The sequence below is a fragment of the Simochromis diagramma genome, unplaced genomic scaffold (assembly GCF_900408965.1).
Source record: "Simochromis diagramma unplaced genomic scaffold, fSimDia1.1 OVJJ01000481.1, whole genome shotgun sequence".
Taxonomy (NCBI): Eukaryota; Metazoa; Chordata; class Actinopteri; order Cichliformes; family Cichlidae; genus Simochromis; species Simochromis diagramma.
Window position 1 is genome coordinate 1,993,987 of NW_024386898.1, and position 18,158 is coordinate 2,012,144.

Genomic DNA, 18,158 nt, shown 5'->3' on the forward strand with positions numbered 1-18,158 from the left:
TTAGTCACCAGGAATCCATTGTCATCCTTATACTACTTTCTATTTGCCTTTGAGGGCACATGCTCACTTGGTGTCCTTGTTAGTATAGTAGCAGTCATGACAAATTGGAGGGGTACAGAAACCTTATGGAGCCTTGTGTACGTTCACTGATCCACTCTAGCATCAGAAAGTGATACTTATATAATGAATAAAATGATATCCAGTAATATTGTGTTTTACAATTATCAAACTATCTCTGGCACCAAATAACGGTCCCAGATTTAGAGGAAACTGACCTAATGTTAGCCCTGTGTGTGCCCTGCCTTCTTTTTTTTTAATTTAAATCCTCCATTGAGTTTTTTCAATATTTTGTTTCTTCTTTAAAAATCAAAAACTTGAATTTTCCTGGTCACTAGGCTGGACAGAAAGAGTGGAAGAAGGCTTCGCTACTAAGCTTTTGATCAAACCAATAGAACACTTGCAAAAGAATATTTCTAGCAGGAATACTATTCACCTTTAATAGGATTTTAAAATTTAGCCACAACATTGTCAGTGGCAGTTACCATTCACCCGTATCTATTGGAGTAGTGAATGAAGAGTCACATGGAAGCTACTGAATACAGCAGACAGGAACTTATAAACACTTTTATTAAAATAATCTATCATCAGTATCATCTGCATGCTAGCAAGATACTATCTTCCTTGTTATATTCTTTTGTGATGTGCTGTATGTGATGATGATGATCTGGTATCTTTGGATCTGATATTGCCTGTAGTCATGCCATGTTTGGTCTTGTCATGTCTTGCATTTCCTCTACAAACATCGGGTTGCTGACCTCACCAATATGTGTTCAGGGCAGAGACAAAAGAGCTGTTTACCACTGCAGAAACACAACAAAGGATGACAACTATTTACTGAGCTCCTGAAAATTACTGTCAGATCACTGAGGTGTGACTGCAACATGGAGTTGTATTTTTAATTAGTATTAAAGAGGCTGGAGAGTTGAATAAGAAAGTAGCCTGAAAGATCCCAGTGGGAGTGTCTGCAACTGAAAGCTTTTGTTTCAAGGATTCTTACTTGCTGACTCACAAATCATGTTACTGGGTTGTGTTAACCCAGTTAAGGACCAGTTTGGTAATTTGGTAGATTTCAAGTACAACTGGGAAAAGTGCTTTCTCAGTTGGTTTACTGCGTGGTAAAATATAGGGCCAGGTTAGATGTAAGCATGCATTTCCTGTTGTCATTTAACAGCAAGCTTTGCATTTTTTGACTTGCCTCTAACGATGGTTTTCCCTTTAACCCATATTTATATCAGCCAGGAATATAAACTTGCTACCCATCATTTTCAGAGGAGTTTACCAGAACGTCCTCACAACAAGCACATACTGCTTAAACCTCTGATTCACACTTCTCAGACATAAATCTTTTTTCATCTGAGTATTTGAGGTAAAGAACTGAAGGCCTAACTCACCAAACTGAAATAAAATCTAGCACTGAGCTGCAGTGTACCACTCACTTGTAAAAATTACCTAAAATTAATCCCGCAGTCATATTGTACCACTGCTCAGGGTAGCCTCATGACCAAGAACTTCATAAAGACCTAATTACAGAGTGTTATGACCAATCCCTCCCCTACCTTTGTGTTTTTTTTAATCACATCTGCCAGGGTGCTTTCATACCTGACTGATGAAACCAATGGAAAGTCATGCATCAACTGGCTTTAGAAAGTAAATGTTCAATTCAGCAGTGACTTAAACTATGTATTGAATATGAATGCTTCCTAAATGGCAATATTTCTATTTTGCACAGTATTAATTATAACCTGTACACTGTTTGTGGTTTGAATCTGTGTAAGATTTTTTTAAAGACGTATTTCCTGTCTCTTGGGGTTTTCCCAGTGGCCGTGTTCCTCCAAAAATCCAAGGAAACTGTGCACTTAGCCATAGTTTGTCAAAATATGATTTGTTGAAATAAACGGAGCGTGCAGCCGGAGAAGAGAGAAACCAAAGACAGCACCCTGTTCGACAAGTCTTTGATGTTTCACTTGGAGCTTGATAAACATAGTCAGCTGATGTTACTGATAAGTTTAGGTTTGCTATTTTTATTTATAAAATTAAATGCAGAAAAGTTGATTTGTGTCCTTTAGCGAATTTCTTGCAAATTCCTTAAATCGTGCATATAGAGTCAGTGCCTGTGAATCAACAGTTGCAATGCTATCAGCACTTCCTATAGTGGAGTATGCATCACAACTGAGCGGACCTTGCTTCAGAGTTGAACGTTGGCTTCATGTTATGTTAACAGTTTCCGAAATACATTAATGAACAGTTCATAGAAAGATTGAGTTGTTTTAGTTTTCAGACTTATGGCTGTTATGTGTTTTACTACCATAAAAACTGGGCAGTAGATTTAATCACAACAGGAGTTGACTTGTTCTCTGCAAGCTCAAGTATTTGATATTGAAAAGATTTGAGCATTTGATTGCATTGTATGGATTCTATCAGACTTAGTGAAGTAACCTCAGAGGGGTATACTCTGAAGGTCAAGACAGCCAGAATTACTTTGTGTTAGCTGGCTTGACAAAGGCCTTTGCACACTCACAAAAAAGGAGTTTCACAGATTATATGAGTCTTCTTACATGAAAAACGATCCCTGTGAGTGCACCAAGCTCCAATCAGGGATGTTCAGTTGAGCAGATGATGGTGATGATGATAAACGTGTGATTAAAATTCTATCAAGATCTTTAACATAATATAACGCAACACTGTTAGAAATAAGATGAGATTAATTCTGCAGAAAAGTGTTTATCTTGGGATTTATGACACCGGGTGGTAAAATAAACATTTAAATTCAAGTTAATTATATTATGGCTGAGTGGACTCTTGGTGCTGTTCTTTATTTCTACAGTGACAGCTGCACATTAGAAGTCTGAAGCGTTAAACTGGATACATTTAAAGATTATATATTACTGTCGCAGCGCCTAATAAAAGATGTGGGAAGCACTTCAGTTGGTTGGCAGATCAAATTAAAATTAGTGTTAATGAGGCAGTATTCATGGTGTGTGCTCTACGTTCTAGTAGTAGTTCCAGGGGTGTAAAAGATACTTAGCAGCCGATTAGAGTCAAGTGTAATTTGATCAATACATTGTCTGCATCACCATTTGTATACATGCATATTCCTGTGACAGTGCAACAAAAACAGTTTGCACTTCTCGCAGTGGTTTTAGAAAGGGACGGCTTAACAGCCATCCATCCATCCAGCAGGAAAAAAATCTATAATTCACTTATAACATGTTGTGGATAAAAAAAAAAAGATATATGTTCTGCATAACTTAGCCAGGTAAAGAGAGCTGCTTTTGTGACACAGAAAACTCCTGACTTTAATCTTGACATAGCTCACTAAGTCATTAATCTCGCTTTGTAGTACACCCCTCTGTTAAGGGATAAGCTGCCATCTCTGTAATGTCTGACTCAGTTCTGGCCTTTTGACATTCAGCAATGTGCTGGTATAAAAATGGACAGACAGCACGGTCCCCCAAAGTCTATGACTGCAGCTTTAAAACCTCTTTGGCACCATACACACCACTCTACGAAGAGACAGTCTTATCAAAGATATGTTTGCTTCCAATTTTATATTGTTATGGCCATGTGTGTTTTTCCTCACACAAATACTACAGAAATCAGGTTTTACCAGATTAATTGCTTCTCTTGTTCCCTTTGTCTGGTCAAAGCCTTTTCCTGCTCTGTCACTGTGACCATCAGAAGATTTCATTCAGGGAATTAAAGCCCAACCAGCATATGGCCATCTGGCACAAACAACTAGATATTTGGGGGCTAAAATAGCTTTTGCATGCAAGCCTAAGTGCAGGCTAAGCTCTCATGGCACATTCTACTTTTTGAACTTGTTTTAACTGATATATTTGGTCTCATGTATTAGTCCTCATCAATCATAATTTATATTTGTATTTAAAAAATACTCTAGCAACGTTCAAATGTCGTATCACACTTAAGTTTGCCACTGCTTTGCAGCCTCTATTGCTTTGTCATATTTGTCTAAACTTTAACAAATGTGAAACAGAACTTTTAAGTGGGTGTGTTGGAGTTTAGATCAGCGAATGCAGGGCTTTGTTTTGTGCCTTTTCACTTTCGTTGCAGTTTGATTGAAAGATGATGAATAAAATATTAAAAAGACAGAGAACATAATTGGTTTGTGGCCCAGACAAACTCAGGAGTTCCATAAGCGAGCCCTCTGATGAATAGACTTTTCCTTGTTTTTTGCTGTAAGTGAATGAAATATTAAGTAGAAGTAGCTTTTATACTAGCGTAACTTTTATTTGGGTTAAGTTATGCAACCAGATGTGAAAAAATAATAGTGTTGTTGAGGAACGCAGTGCTGTAGCTTTTCTCTTCAGGGACATGGACTGCAGAGAATTTTGCTTTTTGTCAGTCCCCCATGTATAAGCTGGTACCATATGCAGCCTTCTTAAGAATTTCATGCACTGCATTATGCTCAGCGGTGCTTTATTAGAATGAATGCAACTGCATTTACATCTCAGCAGAGAATACGTAAAATAATACGTTAAAACCACTAAAAGCATTTTTCCCCCCACTTATCTGGAAGCCCCCCAGCGCATATCCACCATAGACTGTTTTTTTTCATTGAGCGCTCTGTTACATCACTCATCCTCCATCTACCACTTCCCTCTGCTTTGTGCCACTGACAATTGCTGTGCAGTGATCCGAGGGCATGGAACTGGCAAAACATCAACTAGAATGCTGACCAAGGGATTACAGGATGAATTACAAAAGTGTGTTTTTGTTTAGGCAGCATATAGTTAAATTCAGAGGTTTTGTTTGCCTCCCTTTTAGCACCATGCACATTTGCACATTCATTTGTGTAAAGAAGCATGTCTATATTTGCACAATAAACCTTTTGATGGTCCTGTATATGTTTACATCTTCTTCTTTTTTTGGTCACTGTTAAAAAAAACTGTCCAAATTAGAAAGCATTGAAGAGCTACGGGTGTTTGTCATTTCAACTGATACGAATGTGCATTGGAAAAACGTGAAGAAGCTGAGAACCCAGCTAGAGTCATCCTGCGCAAGCACCGTTATCAAAATAGGGCTTTTATTTTTCTTGGAATTTTGATTACTTTAGCTGCTGGCTCTTTATAGGCTCTGAAATTTAGAAGTGTTCTTATCACCTGTGACATGCAAATACAGATATCCAGGAATAGTTTGGTGATAGTAACTGCATGTACTACTAAGGGGCAGTACATGTTGGGCAACCAGTTTTCAAAGATGTTGATGTAGACAGAATGAATGCCCGTTCACGCCAGAAATACACTTAACTGATGTTGTGATGATGTATTTTTCTGTAGTAAGCTGATTGTTGTCAGCCTAACAGTGGAACTGCATACAGTGGCAATAATAAATACTTTCAGCCCCAAGATTTCCATTAGACATGCACTAATTCCAGTTTTTGTTTTTTTGATTTTGAGTGATTCAGTTTTTCTTTCTAAGACGGCATACTCAATCATTCCTGTAGCTTATCTTTAATTGACTGATGACTTAAGTTTAGTAACATTTATCCTTTGATGACTTGCACTCTAAATCGGCGAGTTGAACAGATTGTGTTTGAGTTTAAGCTAATGAATGCTGAACAACAGCTACCTTTACTGAGATTCTTGCAAAAAGAGAGGAGACTTTGGAATGAATTAAGTCTACGCAGAATTCTAAGAATGATCGAAATGAGGAATCAGATTACTGACCAATCATAAGGTGCATGTCCATTTCCAGTCTTGTGATGGGAAGCTAAGGTCCGTGGGGTTCCAGTCTTGAGTTTTAGTTTCTTTTTTTAAATAGCTTTTGAAGTCAGTGAAATATAGAGTGTATGTGACATAAGCAGTCTCCACACAGTCATATAATTTTACTAAAGTGTCAAACTCAAAGAGCTGACTCCAGAGGAACCTGTGTCAGGCCTCCTCCTGAAAGAAAGCCAGCCTGGCTGCAGAGAGTAGATAACAAAAAGAATTATTAGCGGTGCAGAATATGTGTTTGACTGACTGCTACTTTGCTGTCCACCTTTTAATCCACCTCTCAAAATTGATTTTCCTCTGATGTTCATACATCTCTTTGATAAGGGGTGAACCGAAATATTCAGTCTTTAGAGGTAGAGATGGATTGGCTTGACTATGACTCTGCAAATTCTGTTGTTATTTCCTTATTCTGGGACAGGGTGAAAGGATTATTCTTATACAAAACTGAACTTTTAAAACTTCAAATGTGTCTTTTACTTCTGTACCTTTATTTGTTATTAGCAGAGAGAAAAGATAAGATGATATGTAAACCCTTCCACAACCCACAATCACAGGGCTCTTATCTGGAACCAAATATTTGGCCACAACTGTTTGAGTGGACTGCCTGATAAGTTGTTTTGTTTGTCCAACACAGATAAAAGTGAAAGGATTCAAGTGTAGCTACAGACAGACCGTCTTTTACAACAGCAACTTCACAGTTTATTTTGCATCCGAGGAAAATTAGAAAAGATTGGTTAAACCTAAAACCAAATACAGCAAAGAGAAACATTTGATCTATAAGGTACATTTTTTTTCTGCCAGTTCACAGCTTCCATCTGTCTCATAAGAAGTGTTGATTATATTGATTTTTCTCATTGCAGTAATACAGTTTTAGTTCCATGGTTAGACCAGAAAAAATTGATGACTGGCAATAAACTACCAGAGAAATGAGGTTGTGTTTATAGTTGGCAAGGTTTGTTGTGTTTGCTATTTCAGCTACAGAGATTTCCATGCAAATCCTTTATCTTTCCTCTGCTTGTCTGAACAGTTCCTTGCTTGTCTGGATAGTTTTACTTGCTTAACACAAATGGAAACATTTGCCACCTCCATAGTTTTGATTTCCTTGATGATATCTGAACGTCTGCTTGATCTAAAAGGCGGAAATGGCTATGCAATCTAATGACCTTGCTCTACTTTAGAGGCAGAAAAGGTTAACAGTTAGTAATGGTGCAGTGAGTGACTTGGGCGTGCTAATGGACTTAGATGGAGAAGCATTACTCATGCAGCTGAGTGATGACATACCAGCCGGGCTGAAGCAGCCAAAATTATACCAAAGCCACCACGCTCCAGCAGTTGTGACATCATTTTTGACGTGCCATTTGAAAGGAAGTCATTGGTGAACTTAAGCGTCCTGCTAGGATTTGTACAGTCTTTACGCATAGCACTATTTGAACTTAGCATTCTTAGTCCACTCTTCTCTGTTGAAGGTAAAAATGTACTGTAGGTGATGCAAGGACAGTTGATCAGAGTGTGATGTATGGAGTTTGAATGCCAGGTCAAAACCGTGAGTTTATTCTTGTGTTTCTTTAGCTGTTTCAGAGCAGTTTGTGTGATGTGACAGGGCTCATTAGTCTACCAGTGAAGGTCACTGCTATGGTAGATACACGACAAATGTATAAATCCTTTCCTAACATTCAACTTTTATCAAATAACTGTCTGAGCAGGTGTCGATTCAACCTTCCAGTCATTTTGTAGGCTGTAATCCCATCTCAAACTCAGCCTGTAAAGACCTTATAACCAGGATTCTAACATAAATAAACTCAGTGTATCACAATGATAACTTAATCAGAAAAGCTTAGCAGGCAGTTTATTGGCTGAACCAGCACAAGCATTGAAATTGAAAGGAATTTCATGGACTCTTATCAACTGGGAAACAGAAAATATGTCACTTATCTTTCCTTTCCACTGCCTGTTCACAGAACTATTGAATTGGAGACTGTTTTATAAATCCTGCACTCACCCTGCCTTTCCTTATGGATTGATAACACTGTTTTGCTTTGGTCCCATTTGGCACAGACAGGCGTGCTATGATTCCACCCCAGGGTCTCTCTGGGAATGTGGGAATGTTGGGAAAGAGAAAAAAGGGAGGATTAATGCAACTTGTGAAGGGCTCCTGCAAGCCCCTATTTTTATCTTGAGCGTGTGCCAGTGTCTACTAAGTGGAAGGGAGACCACACACAAATAGCAGCCCCCCCCCCTCTGTTAAATCACACACTGTCACAATCTTTTCTGAAACTAGTTAAAATGTCCTTGAATCATTGTGTACTACTTATTTTACCACACTGATTAGTGTTTTTGTGCTACACCTGGTTTTTCACTGAAATCACAGTTTGAGTGGCAAAGTAAACTGGCTCTATGTAGGAGCACAGGGCCAGCCTGGCACCAGGCCACAACAGATGGCCATGAGTTTCACTTACAACACAACACACTGGCAGGCAGGAGTGGTGATAACACTTCTAATAATAATAATAATAATAAAAAAATTCCCAGTACCCTAGGTGACCCCCTTCAGCGCCTGAAGCTGTTTTGATTACATGTGAATCAGAGTCTGGAGAATGAGTGTGTGCGAGGAGAGATAGCTGTGATGGGATAGAGATGTTGTTAAACCATCAGCCCTACTTTCAGTCTCTCTCTCTCTCCTTGTGTCCTGACAGAGAGCTATGGCCGACTGATGAGTCATCCTCACAGGAAGGCAAGCTGAATCCGTGCATTACCTAGAAGATTTAACATTTAATTACTCCAACCTCAAATAGATTTGCAACTGTTATTCCAAGGCAGATGAGGTACTTTATGTAGCCAAGTGGACTGTCATCACTAAGTGGGCCTAGAGAGAGTCATCACAGGAACACTAAGTTCCTGACCTGTTCAGATATATTTTTTAATTCATAATTGAATGTGTATAAATATTTTGGGACACTTGGAAAAACCTCCCTTGGAATTCAGTGGTCTTTATCTCATTTGAAGCCGTATAATAAATTATAGTGTTATTATACAATTTTTTCTTAAAATCTTATTTTAAACTGTTATTTTAATTGTTAAAGCTATCTTTGAGCCTTTAGCAACAGTAAAGACACAAAAACAAAGAAAAACAAACGGTGTTCGTCATCCTCCTGCATGGAATAATAAACAACCACTCCATTTTTGTCATCTGCAACACCGCATTTTTCTTTGTACTGAACAGTATGAGTCTTTGTGAATCATAGTCGTCTAGCAGGAAGTGCCTGGATGAAGTGAGTATAGCAAAGTGGCTCTTGAAAAAAAAAAATTGAGTGATTGATTTGTTTTTCTTTCTTGTCTGCATCTCTGGCTCAAGCTGATCACAATTTAATCCAACAGGGCTGGTGGGAAAAGTGGGTCAGGAGGAAGTTTAGTAAACTTGGCCTAAGAGTTGTTGACTTTTTTGTGGAGTATCTCACTGCAGAGGGAAGTTTCCTTGGGGGGGAGGAGCTGGTGTGGGTGAAAGGAAGCAGAATTGTGAAATAGTTGTATAGCCGTGAAAGAGGAAAGGAATTTTGTGTGTGTGTTTGTGTGCATTTTCTTTGTGTGTGTTTGTGTGGGTTTGTGTGGGGTTTTTTTTTTTCCTGATTAAACATTATGTGTTACTGTGTTCGATTGCTTCGTTGTATTTCACCCATCCACAGCTTAACAGCTCCCACTTAAAAAAACAAATTTTTCCTCATCTTATTTAATCATAAACACGGCAGTGAATCCCATAAGCCTCTGTGCTCAGCATTTTAATGTGTATTATCATGCTCAAACAGCATTTGCAGGCTTCACTAATGGTACTTTACTGCTTTGTGGCTTGTCAAAGCATCTGTGCTATGCCATCTTTTAGAAGGAATTCACCCATTAACCAGACAGTATGAATTGTAAATCAGCAGCACTTTTGTGTATCATCTGTTTACAAAAAGGCCATAGATTTTTCCCTAAGGGGACACAAAGCTGAATAGAAGTAGCCTTGAACACTGAGATTCCTCATCAAGTAATGAAGGTGCTCCTGTACTTGTGCCTTTACTCGGGCCTTTTTCTCAACCTCTGTTGTTTTCTTTTCCACAGGCTTTGCACCCTCACACTGAAAAAGCTGGTCGTCCTCAAAGAACTGGATAAAGAGCTGAACTCTCTGTCTATAGCTGTCAAAATACAGGTGGGTGGGTTAATCTCCCTAGTGTGATTGGAATAACAGGCTCAGTTGTAAGATCGCGGTGTGTCACCATCTGGAGTCTGTGCTTCTCTGCTTCCTCTTTACTTTATGCTGTTGAATGTAATTGCAAAGCCTAGACACTGAGAAGACAAGCTGGTAATCCTGCTGGTTGATTAAAAAGAAAAAACCTCCCTAGGTGAACAGGAAGCTGTGGTGAGTCACGTGCTCTCAGGTTCCTTAAATGGCAGACTTGCATTACCATGCTAAGCAGTAGCATTAGCACCTTAAGACGGATTGTGTATCTTTCATTGATTGCTTGTGCATGCACGCCTCGCCTAATCTCGGTGTTATTCAACATTTCCGTTCAATATATTGTATGGAGGTTACTTTGTGTGTGATTTTAATGTCAGGTTTAAAAAAGCTGAGTGTTTTGGACAGTTTTTTTTAAACAAATTAATTCTCTGTCAAAACAACGACCCCTAAAATATATGAATATGAACAAGAGTTTGTTTGGTTTTTAGACCAAATTGCGTCAACAGAGACCTCACTTAACATGATGAAGCCTGGGTTTACATGGAGATTAAAGTACAAAGTTGTACTGTCATGTTTTTTTTTTTACTATTTCCAGTTAAATGTATGATTTTTTATATATATATATATATATATACATACATACATACACACACACATATATATATATTATATGTATGTATGTATGTATGTATGTGTGTAATATATAATATATCAATATATATATATATATATATATATATGTATGTGTGTGTATATATATACATATATATATATATATATATATATATATATATTTATATATTTATTTATTTATTTTTTTAATATATATAAGACACATTATTTAAAAAAAATCCACTCTTCGTTATTTGACCTTTTTTTTTTTTTTTTTTTTTTTTTAAATCCCACTCTCAAAAGTACCCCCCCCCCCCCCCCCTTTTTTTTTTAATATATATATATTTAATTGAAAATTTGTCTATGTAGTACTGGACTGGACAATTCTGTTCTAGAAGGAACAAATCATCCTCTCTTTACTGTCATCCTGAAGGAGAAAGAAAGCAACCACATGTGGCTTGATCCATGAGCTACACCGTCTCCAGAGCGTGAAATCTCTCCATTTCTGCTGAGCTGCCCGGAGGACAGCAGAGCGAAGCTCTGTTCACGATGGCTCTGGAACTGGAGCATTAAATGCAATTTCTAGCAGGTTTGGTTAGAGAGAACAGAGACATTGAGGGGATAAAAGAGACAGTCGGGGAGGATGACAGAGGAAAGGAACGGCTTTGTTTTCAGTCAGTAAATGACAAAGCTTCATTACTGCATGTCATCGGGTTGTCTCTGCAGCATGGTCCGTGGCCTTCTCTATTCTTTCTCTGGGCCTCATTAGGTTAAGTGGTCTGCATGCACGCACAGAGCTCATGTGAAGACTAATCATTTGGATCGTCTGCTTAAACTGAAGCAGAAAGAATGATGACGTTGCATTTTAGTCTGCAAAAAGTTGTTTTTTTATTTTTTCTGGCTCTTTTCAAGTAGCTACGTGTAATACATATTTTTCCATATGTTGCTTCTACGTATGTACTCCATGATCCCAAATTTTTTCCTGTCTTTTCTGTGTACAATTGACTGAGGCTGTGGGCAGGCCTCAGTGTCATCTGGATTATGATAGGAGAACATCATTCAATTCTCATTTTAGTGCAAGTTGTTGTCCAAAGCACTTCCATTTGCAGTATACTTAGATATGATCCAGTTATGTGTTTGTGCATGTTTGACTTACACTGTGTTGGCCTCAAAACCTTTAAAATCTATTTAATACAATTTCACATTGAGCTCTCATCCCTACCCTTAATCCTTCTCATTACTGCAACAAAAAAAGGGATGGGGGGTGGGGGTCCAATTAAGGGAATTGAAAATGTTTAAAAAGGAAACCTTGAGACTGTGTATAGTTGAACTTGTTTTCACAGGCTTGTAAAGCTTGGGAGAAGGTCTGTAACATAGCCCATCTGGCCCCAGAAAGACAGTCAAAGTGTGCAGCAGGGGAGCGAGGATGAGAGAAAGGGAGGGCCAAAGGACATTCAGTACAAGCTTTCCTTGCCAAGGCTCTGTATTGTTAATGCATGTCATGCAGTTTTAGAGTGTTCTGCTTTTGTGCCTTGATTCATTGTACTAGCCAGTAAGCATGAGGGTGCATATAAGGCCTCTTTGTAGAGCTCAAGTTAGTGACAAGGTCAGACTTGGACAGAGATTTGACCTTAATGTTTTATATAAATATATCCATACTTAACAAAAGCTGCAGGTACTGTCGAGGCACTGGCAGCACGTTCCTCTCTGGAGCATATCGTGCCATTAGGTTAGATAGAAAAAGAAATGAATGATTGTTAAGAGTCAGCAACGGTTAACATCCTTAAACCCTCAGTCCTTTAAAGTTTTGTGTCTCACCTTCTGCTTTTTAAATGCACATTGTTCTCTATCGCCTTTTGTGAGTTAAGCTAGAACATTGCATTGTGTTCTTGCTGCATTGAGTTTTAAAGACATAGAAGTACTTAAACCAGTTCTGGATGGGGACACAGTGGAGTGCTTAACAATTATTTTATAAAGCTAAAAAAAGAAAAAGAGTTCTTGTACCCCGGGGCAATGTCATATTAAATATGTTAAACACTTACATAAGTGATTTTCCTACTGCCATCCCACATTGTGTCATAGAAAAATAGTTTATTACCCTTTATTTTCACATGATTGCTCAGTACTAGAAACATAGCAAAAGGCTTTAAGTGTGTATAATGCAATATATGTGTGTATGCATGTGTGTGTTGTGGTGATACATATCTGCACCATTATATTGCTAAAACTTTAAAACGATGAACGAACAGTCCGATCATCTAATTACTCTTTTTTTTTCCTGGGTTGCCAGGGAAACAGTCAAAGTAGGTTCTTTGTAGAAACCTAGTTACTGCTGCTTGTACGAAAACCTTGGTACTTTCTCACTACTAACAGGTTGTGACTATGTGAGAGGATGTTTCCATAGTTCATCTGTTAAACTGTGAGTTTTAGGCTCAGCTCTATCTTCACTGTTACAGCACCTGCAGATCCCTCTGTCAGTCTCTTACTCTATTCTTTCCCACTTGTGAACAAAACTCGTGAATTACTTTTACTACTTGACTTGAGGCAACTACTCTTTCCCAACATATGGCAGGCATTCCACCCTTTTGTAACTAAGGGCAGTGGTATCAGATCCGGAGGTGCTAATTGTCATTTCACTTGCTTTACAATCAGCTGCAAACTACTTCAGCGTCTACAGTGCCTATAAGTTTTATGCTTAAAAGCTGCAAATAGAATCTGTGACAAAGCTAGGTCTGGTTTAGCTTAATTTGTACAATTTGCCAAAGAATGTCTTGAAAAGGAAGCAACTTAATCACAAGGACATACAGACAGATCCACGCATTATCACTTAGAACAAGATTTTACAAGCCATCTCATCTGAAGTATATTGCAGTGTAAAGTGACCCCTCTGGTGTCTTGTGATGATTCCTCAGCACACATTCAACTATTTTATTTGGTATCCGTTACATGATTTGGCAGCTCTTGCAACAGTCAGATCCAATGTCGTACCCACTGCGTGGGACTATTCCATGAGTTTCTCTCCTGGGTATTAAGAGAGACACTGGATATCCTCACTACTCCATACTGCTCACCAAGTCTTATTTAATTCTATCATCAGATAGAGCACATACCTGAACTAAGCTTTGAGTGTTCATGACATTTTTGTAGCTGTCAATGGGATGACACAGCACTGCTACTCTGGCAAAACATCAGGAGCCAAAGGCTTGGCATGCTATTTATTTCCTCATAATCACACTTTAGTTCCCACTTTTAAGTTTATAAGAGGGAAAAAAAGACGCTTAGTTGTGGAAATCTGTAATTTGGCAAGAAACACGAGAGGCTTTAATCCAAGGCATATCACAGAAATCTAAGGAACTGCTGAGGGCTGAGACAGGTCATCTGAGGACACGCTGTGTGTTGCTGTCTTTACAGTTACACTTAGGGAAGAGGCGGCGTTCAGCCTGTGCCATTTAAATCCCCCGAGAATGTTAGGTCACCATATCATTGTGCCAGAACCCAGTATTAGCTTAGGTGATGAGACTTTCTCAACCGGCTTAACAGACAATTCTCTACAAGAATAGAAAGCATTAGGTAATGAAGCTAATTTTGGTTTTGAGTAGTAGCTTGAATATCAGTGGAAGTAAAAAAGTGTAATACAATAGCTGTGTGAATGTATTTATACTAATAACTTTCTTAGTGTTATGCTCTTAGTTCTGCGTGAACTAGAGATCGCACTCAAAGTATGATTAAGAATGCTCACAGCTGTTTCCAATATGTTGAGTATAGCAGGCTTTTGATTAGAGAGTTACTGTTTTAAATATATTAGCACAAGCTATTTAACTTATCCTAGTAGAAGCAAAGGAGTTGAGGACTGTTTGTACTAGGCTACCACAAGGCGCGAATCTGCATAAATGTGTGAATGTGAAGGAGGCTGGTACTAAAATAGGGTATGCACACTCACTCACTGTTGTCTGCATTGATAACCGGTTAAGAAAAAACACAAAATATGTGATTTGTTGGGATTTTTTTTATGTTTTTTTACTTCATTGATTTTTGTGTCAAGGATTTTTAGTCAATTTATCAACCAAGTAGCATCTAATGATTTCATGTCTGTGATTCTTTTCTTTTTTTTAACTGTTATTTGTTTGCCCTGATGAAAAGCAAACAAGCGCTTTCAGCCTTGGTATTGGATATCTGCCAGTACCAAGTACCTGTCCAATACCAGTGTTAAAATAAAACACTGTGGTCCTTCACCTAATTTATTTGCAGAAGTCTCATTTCGGTTCATTGCGCCATTTATGGTCTTACTAGTTCCAATTCTGTATCCTCGCAGTTTCACTGTGGGTGCACGACTTCACATGTGCATTACTTATATAGTGTAGCTGTAAAGCAACAGTCAAGTTGAGGACATGTCATGTTACAGAAAAAACAAAGCCTTCCAAACAAGTTAAACACTGACAGCAAAACAGACAGAAAAGACGTCGCCGTCATCAACAGAGCTTTTATCAACTCACATAACTGCTGTTGATCATAAACTGTGCAAACAAATAAAGAAAAGCTGTTGCCTCCTACATGCTGTTAGCTCTCCTGCTAGGAACTTGTGCGCTGCTTCTAATGTGTGGCTGCAAACAAAAAACTAATTGAATGGTTTTGATCAGTCTGTTGTCAGCATTATCTGATATTTTTTGAGCCGGGATTGGACCACTAGTCCTTCCCAGTGTCACATTGGAACATCCCGGTCGTGATCGTCTCACCGGCCACGACTGTAACTCTAGCTGTGGTTTTAAGCAATGAAGAAGGGCTGCGAGGCAAAGCCCCCAGCACATGTCCACAGGAAAGCAGTGTTTAAATAGCTGTGCCGAACACTGACCAGGTGTTTCAAATTTCCACCAATTTCTCTCAGCTCCGGAAAGGATCCCCCGCAACACAGAACAGACAGTCGCGCCGCAAGAGGGCTTGGGAGTGTAACAGTTCCCAGTTTCAACAGCAAACACTGTCATTTTTATTTTTAGAACAGGCTTATGGTGTTTTCAAGTAAGAGTAAGTCACTCCTGGAAGTCCCTGGGTGTGATGAGTTTTTGTCTAGCATTTTTGTGACATTTTGCTTTGCTTTGTCTCCTACAGGGTTCTAAGCGTCTTCTGAGATCAAACGAGTATGTCCTCCCACCCAGTGGACTGATGGAGACAGATCTGGAGCTCACATTCTCACTGCAGGCAAGCGCTCTGACATTATACTGTGAATTCTCACACAAATATGGCGGTTACTTGAGGAGCAAGAGCGTGTGGAATCTGTTGTCTACCCCATTTATAGATCGAAGTTGTGCAGCATCTCCTGTGTTGTTCTCGTTGACATTTTTAAGGCATTTGTAGACTGCAATAGTAGAATGCAATTTATAAAGGTGAAAAAATTAAGTGAACGAGTTTTATAAAGTTGTATAAAAGATAAAAATGCACAAGTTCAGAAGAGTAAGAACTGGGTGAAATTACAGTGATGTTGAGTGAAGGCTTGATGCTGGTAAGATGGAGATGACATGTAAAGATCTGGGACAGTGTGACTTCCGAGGGAGGCGAGTACATCCTAAAAGGTTGAGAAAAAAGTGACGCATTTTTCTCATAAATGCATTTATGGGCTCTAGTTGTGAAAATTTAAATTCTTCAATGGCAGTCCAAGGAGCACAGTGGTTGGTAAAATACCAGATGTATCTGATGACTTTAATAATATGCCTGTTTCCACAGTATATACTGCGTTTGATGGCAGTTGTGTGTGGGGCATCTAAACATTTGTCAGATCAGGATAAAATACTGCCTGGAAGTAAAAACAGTCAGAACTGTTTTATTTTATAAGTAAGCAGCAAAAGCTCTTACGTTTTACAGGACATAATGAATTTATTATTTTTCTTGTCTTACTTGATTTTTCTTATTTTCAGTACCCCCATTTTCTGAAGCGGGATGCCAATAGGCTGCAGATTATGCTCCAGAGGAGGAAACGTTACAAGAACCGAACCATCCTGGGCTACAAGACTTTGGCTGTGGGAGTTATCAATATGGCAGAGGTACTGCACAATGCCTTAACTAAGGCAGCTATTTCACTCACTTACTTTTGTTTCATTGTAAGCTGTTCTTGAGGAACATTTCATTTTGCTTGGAGCCTGCGATGGCATTCTTCTTTCACAGTGATTGACATGGCTATTTGCTTCTGTTTATCATGTCTTGGTTGCCAGAGAGAGAGGCCCTCCTGTGATGCGTGTTTTTTTTTTTCTCAGATGACTCAGTCATCACACATATTGCCGTATGAGATTATGAACCATCTGGATCTGCCTTCATATGCACTTGTATAAAAACAGTGCAGTCAGGCATGCTGTGCAGAAACACCTGAGTGAGAGCTGGATGTTTGTTTGAAGTGGAATATTTTTTTTGTCTTGATTGCAGTCCTTTAATGTGAGTACAGAGCTCAGCTGGATCCTGCACGTATCTTCGGCCATCAAACTGCTATATTTGACTTTCAAAACGGCCGTATTTGTTTTTCTGTTATCAGTGTTGATATCAGACGTTGAAACTCTGCTGCAGTCGTTCCACTGTATTCACTCTCTGCAAACAAGCAAAGATCACTGATCAATAACTGTCATCCCCTCAAAACTGTACAAAGCCAAGTGTGCTCCATGGTTGGGGTGTTTGTTTGTTTTGTTTTGTTTTGGTTTGGGTTTTTTGGTGGTGGTGGGGGGGGGGCGTCTTCAAGACTGCCATTAGGTTTAGACATAATTATTGAGTTCTACATTTATCTGTAGAAAGAAAAAGGTGACAGTTCTCATTACAGCTGCTGATGTGCCTCTCCAAAGTTATTTTCCAGCAGGAGCCCCAGGACGGCAATTGATGGACAGACTAATGCATTATTGTATTTTAAAATACCACTCAGCTGTTGTGCTGTTGGTGCTTGCTGCGATGAAGCAACTCCCAGACCTCTATGAATAAAGCTAGATAGGCCATTATTGGATGCTGTTGGGTAATTACGTTGTCATCTGCTGTGGCGTAAACCCTCTTGTGCCCTCATTCTGAAACTATCGAAGCATTGTGTAGGAGGAAGTCGCTTATTGGACTTTGAATGGAACATTCAAAGTGCACCCCTGTCAGCGTTTGAGCAAAATGAGCCCACTCTCTGTACAGCAATTCATCAAGTGAAATATTGAAAGCACCCCACAGATGGAGCTCGGAACGAAAGCTCATTCCTTCTCATCTGATTCAAAACAGTTTATGTAAACTGTGTTATTCTGTTTGTCTGGGTGATATGCACAAATTGGCTTGGCTCCTTTAGACATTCAGTTTTTGTGCTAATGAAGATTTATTTAGAGGTAGCATAGCTGTCTGCTTGTAGTCAGTTGGTGTAAAGCAGTGTGGCAGAAGCCATTTTGATCTCTGTGGGATTGTTATCTGCTCTGTAAAGAGACAAATTCTTCCATCCTGATTGTCTGCTGCGAAAAATGTTTGTATTTTCAATATTTGATCCCTCCTGCTCCAGCGTAGCTCCAAAAGATTGATATACATAGCAAGTATCGAAGTCATGA

General features: G+C 38.9%; 1 pseudogene; it reads left to right on the top strand.

Moving 5' to 3' along the window:
- LOC120735212 overlaps positions 1-18,158 on the top strand; it is a 44,239-nt pseudogene that overhangs the window by 7,886 nt on the left and 18,195 nt on the right.